At 43.5% G+C, this 9,740-nt stretch overlaps 1 protein-coding gene across 2 annotated transcripts in view; it reads right to left on the bottom strand.

The window, feature by feature from the left end:
• Positions 1-9,740, bottom strand: part of LOC139580351 (calcium-activated potassium channel subunit alpha-1a-like) — a 264,274-nt gene that overhangs the window by 145,367 nt on the left and 109,167 nt on the right. The gene's annotated exons all lie outside the window — the stretch shown is intronic.

The raw sequence follows: 9,740 nt of genomic DNA, 5'->3' as shown, positions 1-9,740 counted from the left end.
GCTGCTATTGCCTGCTAATATGTGGATCGGGAACAGTGTGACTGAATATGTCATGCAAGAAACTGCCCTAGCCTACTTACCTAGTGTGTTATAATTTGTCTAATCCTTTATACAATAAGATACATTATTGCATCAATAAATATGCATATAAAGCTTATGATGCCAGTTATACTACACATATAACAGCAACTGCCAATTCTAAGAATAGTCCCAAGCATTGTGATTATTTCAACCCTTCTCTTCAGGTGATAATAATTACAGTATATCTAGAGAGCATTCCAAATGGACCCCTATTCCCTATATAGTGCACTAATTTTGACCAAAGTGTCACGCCCTGACCTTAGAGATCCTGTTTATGTGTCTATTTTGGTTTGGTCAGGGTGTGAGTTGGGGTGGGTATTCTATATTCTATTATTTGTATTTCTATGTTTTGGCCGGGTATGGTTCTTAATCAGGGACAGCTGTCTATCGTTGTCTCTGATTGAGAACCATACTTAGGTAGCCCTTTTTTCCACCTGTCTTTGTGGGAAGCTGTCTTTGGTTGTTGGCACTATAACCTTTAGCTTCACGGTTGTTTTCTTGTCTGTTGTTTTGTTGGCGACATTTTTTATAATAAAAGAAAATGTACGCTCACTACACTGCACCTTGGTCCACTTCCTTCAACAGCCGTGACACAGAGCCCCTATCTAGGTAGCCTAAAAGGAATAGGATGCAATGCAGGATTCATCCCTGGGAGAATCCTCAACGGTAGCTGGATAACAGAGAAGAGTAATGACCGTAGGGAGGCCAGATCTGGGCTGCTCAATAATTGAGTGGCTGGTCAGGAAGCGCTGGCTTTGTCTCTATAAAGGCCATAAAACACGGAGGAACAAGGCTGCCAGTGGCTACCTCGCTTTAAACCAAAGACGCATGAACAGTGAAGGAGACTGCATATACAATGATATTCAGCAACTCTTGGTAGGACAATGGAAACTAAATGATATTCAGCAACTCTTGGTAGGACAATGGAAATGTTATTATATTCAGCAACTCTTGGTAGGACAATGGAAATGTTATTATATTCAGCAACTCTTGGTAGGACAATGGAAATGTTATTATATTCAGCAACTCTTGGTAGGACAATGGAAATGTTATTATATATATCAGAGAAAAACTATTATTTGGACCAAAGTGTTTGCTGCCAGACTAACGAGAGAGATATAAATATATATATATTTTGTGTATATATATACATATATATTTTATTTAAATTTTTCGATATGTATACTTTGACAATGTAAGTAATAATAACTTGCCATGTCAATAAAGTCAATTGAATTGAATTGAATTGAGAGAGAGGGAGAGAGAGAGAGAGAGAGAGAGAGAGAGAGAGAGAGAGATATTGGTCCTGAAATAAAGCTAGACTTATTCTAGGTCAAGCGTCCACAGGCCAGCCTGCCAGCTGGATAGATCTCCTCCTTCTCGCTCTCTTTCTGTGGTTAATAGTATTATTTATGAGGACAGAATATTGTTGACTTTTCTCAGTTGCTTCATGGTGATTTTTGTAGTGAGCTCTATCTGTCTGTACTAAGGTGTACATTTGAGGACATCCTCAGCCTTGAGAGGTTGACAATTCACTCAAGGATGGTTGAGGCTTGAGGCTGAGAGTGTCCTAAAATGTGCACCGCACAATGTCTGTCGCAAATACTGTTTCAGTAGACCTACAAGGCTAATTACAGGGAGTTCCCTTATCTGTTACAACCTGCTGTCACTGAACACACATCACGCTAACCAACAAGTTGCTGCTGCTGTGTGCCAAAGTGTGACTGAGGCAAGCAGAGAGCCTTGTTGTTAATGACATTGGGTCAGTTAATAACATTGGGTCAGTTAATAACATTGGGTCAGTTAATAACATTGGGTCAGTTAATGACATTGGGTCAGTTAATGACATTGGGTCAGTTAATGACATTGGGTCAGTTAATAACATTGGGTCAGTTAATAACAGTGGGTCAGTTAATGGTGAGAATACACCTGGATGACATGAAGAATGGCCACCACTCCCTCCCTGTTCTCTATGAAGAATGGCCACCACTCCCTCCTTGTTCTCTATGAAGAATGGCCACCACTCCCTCCTTGTTCTCTATGAAGTATGGCCACCACTCCCTCCTTGTTCTCTATGAAGAATGGCCACCACTCCCTCCCTGTTGTCTATGAAGAATGGCCACCACTCCCTCCTTGTTCTCTATGAAGAATGGCCACCACTCCCTCCCTGTTCTCTATGAAGAATGGCCACCACTCCCTCCTTGTTCTCTATGAAGAATGGCCACCACTCCCTCCCTGTTCTCTATGAAGAATGGCCACCACTCCCTCCTTGTTCTCTATGAAGAATGGCCACCACTCCCTCCTTGTTCTCTATGAAGAATGGCCACCACTCCCTCCTTGTTCTCTATGAAGAATGGCCACCACTCCCTCCTTGTTCTCTATGAAGAATGGCCACCACTCCCTCCCTGTTCTCTATGAAGAATGGCCACCACTCCATCCTTGTTCTCTATGAAGAATGGCCACCACTCCCTGCCTGTTCTCTATGAAGAATGGCCACCACTCCCTCCTTGTTCTCTATGAAGAATGGCCACCACTCCCTCCTTGTTCTCTATGAAGAATGGCCACCAATCCCTCCTTGTTCTCTATGAAGAATGGCCACCACTCCCTCCCTGTTCTCTATGAAGAATGGCCACCACTCCATCCTTGTTCTCTATGAAGAATGGCCACCACTCCCTGCCTGTTCTCTATGAAGAATGGCCACCACTCCCTCCTTGTTCGCTATGAAGAATGGCCACCACTCCCTCCTTGTTCTCTATGAGGAATGGCCACCACTCCCTCCTTGTTCTCTATGAAGAATGGCCACCACTCCCTCCCTGTTCTCTATGAGGAATGGCCACCACTCCCTCCTTGTTCTCTATGAAGAATGGCCACCACTCCCTCCTTGTTCTCTATGAAGAATGGCCACCACTCCCTCCCTGTTCTCTATGAAGAATGGCCACCACTCCCTCCTTGTTCTCTATGAAGAATGGCCACCACTCCCTCCCTGTTCTCTATGAAGAATGGCCACCACTCCCTCCTTGTTCTCTATGAAGAATGGCCACCACTCCCTCCTTGTTCTCTATGAAGAATGGCCACCACTCCCTCCCTGTTCTCTATGAAGAATGGCCACCACTCCCTCCTTGTTGTCTATGAAGAATGGCCACCACTCCCTCCTTGTTGTCTATGAAGAATGGCCACCACTCCCTCCTTGTTCTCTATGAAGAATGGCCACCACTCCCTCCTTGTTCTCTATGAAGAATGGCCACCACTCCCTCCTTGTTCTCTATGAAGAATGGCCACCACTCCCTCCTTGTTCTCTATGAAGAATGGCCACCACTCCCTCCTTGTTCTCTATGAAGAATGGCCACCACTCCCTCCTTGTTCTCTATGAAGAATGGCCACCACTCCCTCCTTGTTGTCTATGAAGAATGGCCACCACTCCCTCCTTGTTCTCTATGAAGAATGGCCACCACTCCCTCCTTGTTCTCTATGAAGTATGGCCACCACTCCCTCCTTGTTCTCTATGAAGAATGGCCACCACTCCCTCCTTGTTCTCTATGAAGAATGGCCACCACTCCCTCCCTGTTCTCTATGAAGAATGACCACCACTCCCTCCTTGTTGTCTATGAAGAATGGCCACCACTCCCTCCTTGTTCACTATGAAGAATGGCCACCACTCCCTCCTTGTTCTCTATGAAGAATGGCCACCACTCCCTCCCTGTTCTCTATGAAGAATGGCCACCACTCCCTCCTTGTTGTCTATGAAGAATGGCCACCACTCCCTCCTTGTTGTCTATGAAGAATGGCCACCACTCCCTCCCTGTTCTCTATGAAGAATGGCCAACACTCCCTCCCTGTTCTCTATGAAGAATGGCCACCACTCCCTCCCTGTTCTCTATGAAGAATGGCCACCACTCCCTCCTTGTTGTCTATGAAGTATGGCCACCACTCCCTCCTTGTTGTCTCCCTGTTCTCTGGGCTTCACAAAAACCTTTCAGAACTTTACCTTTCTAATGGCACATCTTATCTGCAACATCAGAAGGCTAAATAATGGCAATATAGCCCTTTTAAGGGGGGGAGTGGTTCAGTGGAGGCTGCTGATTGGAGGACGGCTCATAATAATGGTTGGAACGGAGCAAATGGAATGGCATCAAACACATAGAAGCCCTGTGTTTTATGTATTTGGTACCATTCCACTGTTTCCGATCCAGCCATTACCACGAGCCCATCCTCCCCAATTAAGGTGCCACCAACCTCCTGTGGTGTGGTTATGGCATTGAAATGAGCAGACTTGTTTTTGGTGCTCTCCTGCCAATTTCGGCTAAATTATTTGAATATCTTATTTTTATCATCCTCGTAACACGAACAGCAATTGTATTGGACAATTTCAGGCATATATACATCCATTATGAATTGACTCAAACATAGTCCTCCTAAAACAAGAAGAACAACTCACAACGTGGTCCAGGCTAGGCAAGTTAGCCCTGCTAATTCTGCTTGCTCTACTAACCCAGTTAGCCCTGCTAAATTAGCTAGCTCTACTAACCCAGTTAGCCCTGCTTATTCAGCTAGCTCTACTAACCCAGTTAGCCCTGCTAATTCAGCTTGCTGTACTAACCCAGTTAGCCCTGCTAATTCAGCTAGCTCTACTAACCCAGTTAGCCCTGCTAATTCAGCTAGCTCTACTAACCCAGTTAGCCCTGCTAATTCAGCTAGCTCTACTAACCCAGTTAGCCCTGGCAATTCATCCACCTCTACTAACCCAGTTAGCCCTGGCAATTCATCCACCTCTACTAACCCAGTTTGCCCTGGCAATTTATCCACCTCTACTAACCCAGTTAGCTCTGGCAATTAATCTACCTCTACTAACCCAGTTAGCCCTGGCAATTCATCCACCTCCACTAACCCAGTTAGCCCTGGCAATTCATCCACCTCTACTAACCCAGTTAGCTCTGGCAATTCATCCACCTCTACTAACCCAGTTAGCCCTGGCAATTTATCCACCTCTACTAACCCAGTTAGCCCTGGCAATTCATCCACCTCTACTAACCCAGTTAGCCTTGGCAATTCATCCACCTCTACTAACCCAGTTAGCTCTGGCAATTTATCCACCTCTACTAACCCAGTTAGCCCTGGCAATTCATCCACCTCTACTAACCCAGTTAGCTCTGGCATTTCATCCACCTCTACTAACCCAGTTAGCCCTGGCAATTTATCCACCTCTACCAACCCAGTTAGCCCTGGCAATTAATCTACTTCTACTAACCCAGTTAGCTCTGGCAATTCATCTACCGCTACTAACCCAGTTAGCTCTGGCAATTCATCCACTTCTACTAACCCAGTTAGCCCTGCTAATTCAGCTAGCTCTACTAACCCAGTTAGCCCTGGCAATTCATCTACCTCTACTAACCCAGTTAGCTCTGGCAACTCATCTACCGCTACTAACCCAGTTAGCTCTGGCAATTAATCTACCTCTACTAACCCAGTTAGCCCTGCAAGCTCAGCTAGCCCCTCACACCTTGAGTCTGACATGGCAACCAACAATGTCGACAACCTAAACCAGAACCAGAGCAAAGGGGTCTTGGAATCAATCTCTGCCATGAGGGCGGACCTTTCCACCAAACTTGAAGGTGTCCTAACGTGGGTTAGTGAGGTTAAACATGACCTTCAAGCCTACTCCACGTGCTTGGACAAAGCAGACAAACGCATTAGCACAGTGGAAGATACTGTAGTCACTGTCAAAACAACAGCTCCTACAGGCCCGAGAAGCCACCCCTCTTCCCGAGTCCTTATCATGAAGTTTCTCAACCTTCTAGACAGAGAGAGTGATGCAGAAAGCCAGGGCTAAGGCCAAGATGATGAACGGGGACCAAGAGATCATGTTCTTCCCTGGACTATCTACGGACCTGCATCGAAAAAGAAAATGCTACAACGGGGTCAAACGTCAGCTTCGGTCCCTCAATATTGCCTATTGTCACGTTCCTGACCTGTTTTCTGTTGTTTTGTATGTGTGTGATGGTCAGGGCGTGAGTTTTGGGTGGGCAGTCTATGTTTGCTGTTTCTATGTTGGTTTTGGGTTGCCTGGTATGGCTCTTAATTAGAGGCAGGTGTTTTGCGTTTTCCTCTAATTGAGAGTCATATTAAGGTAGGTTGTTCTCACTGTTTGTTTGTGGGTGATTGTCTTCCGTGTCTGTGTCTGCGTACCACACGGGACTGTAGCGTTTGTGCGTTCGTTTGTTATAGTCTGTACCTGTTCCTACGTGCTTCGTGTTTTATGTAAGTACTCATGGTGTAGGTCAGTCTACATTCGTTTTTTGTTATTTTGTAATCCTTCCCAGTGTTTGTTTTCGTGTCTCGTCGATTGATTTAATAAATCATTATGTATTCAAAACCCGCTGCATTTTGGTCGAATCACTACTCCTCCTCTTCGTATGAAGGGGAGGAGGAACACCGTTACACCTATGTAATAGCATTCCCAGCTAAATTACATCTGACAAACAATGGACGGTCACACAAGTTTGAATCTCCCTTTAAAGCCGAGATGTTCATCCGTGACATACAACGTGAATCTTCTTCCTAGCCAAAGTTGCCGCTGAGTAGTATACCACCACTTTGGACTACGGAGAATTAAACCACCTTGGATAATGTGACTGTTGGCTAGCTAACTAAAACTAGCTAGCTAGCATAACAGTTTGCTAAGTGAAAAATACGGCGAGCTAGCCCACTCAAAGTTTCCTTATATTATTATATTAAATATAAACTTAACAGTCAACAATTTCAACGATTTTACTGAGTTACAGATCATATAAGGAAATCAGTCAATTTAAATAAATGTATTAAGCCAAAATCTATGGATTTCATGGGAAAGGCCTAGTCAGCTGTACAACTGAATGCCTTCAACTGAAATGTGTCTACTGCATTTAACCCAACCCCTCTAAATCAGAGAGGTGTGGGGGACTGCCTTAATCGACATGTATGTCTTTGGCACCCAGGGAACAGTGGGTTAACTGCCTTGCTCAGGGGCAGAACAAGAGATTTTTACCTTATCAGCTCGGGGATTCAATCCAGCAACCTTTCGGTTACTGGCCTAACACTCTATCCACTAGTCTACCTGCCGCAACATGACTGGGCAGGGGCGCAGCCATGGGTGGGCCTGGGAGGGCAAAGTTCCACCCACTTGGGAGACTGACTGGCCCACCCACTGGGGAGCCAGGCCCAGCCAATCAGAATTCGTTTTTTCCCCACATAAAGGCTTTATTATAGACAGAAATACTCCTCAGTTTCATCAGCTGTCTGTTTAGCTGGCCTCAGACGATCCCGCAGGTGAAGAAGCTAAATGTGGAGGTCCTGGCCTGGCATGGTTACACATGGTTGTGAGGCCGGTTGGACGTACTGCCAAGTTCTCTAAAAAGACGTTGGAGGCAGCTTAAGGTAGAGAAATTAACATTAAATTATCTGGCAACAGGTCTGGTGGATATTCCTGCAGTCAGTATGCAAATTGCACGCTCCCTCAAAACTTGAGACATGTTGTGTGACAAAATTGCACATTTTAGAGTGGCCTTTTATTGTCCCCAGCACAAGGTGCACCTGTGTAATGATCATGCTGTTTAATCAGCTTCTTGATATGCAACACTTGTCAGGTGGATGGATTATCTTGACAAAAGATAAATGCTCACTAACAGGGGAGTAAACACATTTGTGCACAATATTTAAGAGAAATAAGCTTTTTGTGCGTATGGAAACTTTTTGGGATCTTTTATTTCAGCTCATGAAACATTTATTTATTTATTTATTTATTTTTTATTTATTTTTATCTTTATTTTAACAGGGAAAACAGACTGAGACCTGGATCTCTTTTACGGCTGTGCCCTGTGTAAACATGTTGACATGTACAGTTTTAGACATACAGACAAGAACATTTCAAAACATACACAATTCAACAGAAACAATCACAGACAACATCATATTGATCCTCCATAAGCATTTTAAAATGGGCAAGGGACACCAGAGTGTCTAACTTAAGTTGGATCTGCAGTTTGTTCCATAAATAAGGTGCAAAGGAACTGAAGGCAGTCCTACCCAACTCTGTGGAGACCGCAGGAGTCTCTAATGTAATCCACATCTGTGATCTGGTTTTAAAATTAGTACATCTTGTGGAAATTAATGATGATATATATGGAGGTAGTTTTAAAAGAAGTGCTTTATAAATAAACAAGAGAGCATGTTGCTCTCGCCTCACAGATAGAGAGACCCAACCCACATGTTGATATAGGATACAGTGATGAGTTCTGTAACTATCACCCGTGATAAACCTGAGTGCACAATGGTAAATAGCATCCAGTGGTTTTAATGTATTTGCCGATGCATGCATATAGATAATATCACCATAATCTAAAACGGACATAAAAGTAGCCTGCACAATTTTTTTCCTATTTACAGAGGACAGACAAGCCCTGTTTCTGTAAAGGAATCCTATCTTGAATTTGAGCTTTTTTCCCAATTCAGTAACATGTTTTTTAAAAGAAAGCCTATCATCTAACCATACCCCTAAGTATTTATATGCAGAGACCTTATTGATTTGAGTACCATCCAAGCTAGTGATTACAAACGTGTTTCTAACTGAAAGTTTAGACCTAGAAAAAAACATGACATTTGTTTTCTTAGCGTTTAAAACAAGTTTAAGCTGTAAAAGAGACCCCTGTAGTATCCTAAAATCAGACTCCAACTGCATTAAAGCTTGGTCCGCTGTTGGAGCAATAGAGTACATCACTGTGTCATCTGCATATAAATGGAATTTACAATATCTGACATCATCACCAATGTTGTTTATATAAAATGAGAACAATAGTGGGCCAATTATTGAACCCTGAGGGACCCCTTTAAGTAACTGTAAGGGGTCAGACTTGACCCCATCGACCATGACGGCTTGAGTTCTATCTTTAAGATAGTCATAAAACCATCGGCAGGCATCAGTGCCCAGTCCTATAGATGACAGCTTACTCAAAAGGATAGCATGGTCTACAGTGTCAAAAGCTTTTGACAAATCTACAAACAACGCAGCACAGTGCTTTCTATCGTCTAAGGCATTTGCAATATCATTTACAACAAGCATAGTGGCCGATGTGGTACTGTGTTTAGATCTGAAACCGGATTGATTGGTACTAAGAATACTGTTAGCAGAAAGAAAAGACTTAAACTGTTTGTTGACTATAGATTCTAGAATCTTTACCAGACAAGGGAGCCTAGAGATGGGTTGATAGTTATCCAAATCACTACCGTCACCTCCCTTATGTAATGGCAGAACAAAAGCTGCTTTCCACACCTTAGGGATAATTCCTGTGCTTAATGTTAGATTAAAAATGTGTGTTACTGAACCAGCAAGAATAGGTGCAGCACACTTAAGTAAATACGGGTCTAAATTGTCAGCGCCTAAGGATTTCTTAGTATCAATGGCACACAGGGCAATTAGAACCTCTGCTTCAGTTATGTTCTGGAAACTAAAAACAGGGTTACCATTTTTCAGAGTAACGGTTGAAAAGCAAGACGAAAAATCAACTAACTGGCCAGTACCACAAAGTCCACTTTTCCTTTCAAATAAAAAACCAGCAGAGATGAAATGCTTATTAAAAGCATCACAAATATCATTTTTTTCAGTTAGAATACAGAAGTCTGAGGTAATT

Source organism: Salvelinus alpinus, chromosome 7 (assembly GCF_045679555.1).
Source record: "Salvelinus alpinus chromosome 7, SLU_Salpinus.1, whole genome shotgun sequence".
In the NCBI taxonomy this organism is placed as follows: domain Eukaryota; kingdom Metazoa; phylum Chordata; class Actinopteri; order Salmoniformes; family Salmonidae; genus Salvelinus; species Salvelinus alpinus.
The sequence above is the reverse complement of the archived record's forward strand: the minus strand, read 5'-3'. Positions and strand labels throughout refer to the sequence as shown.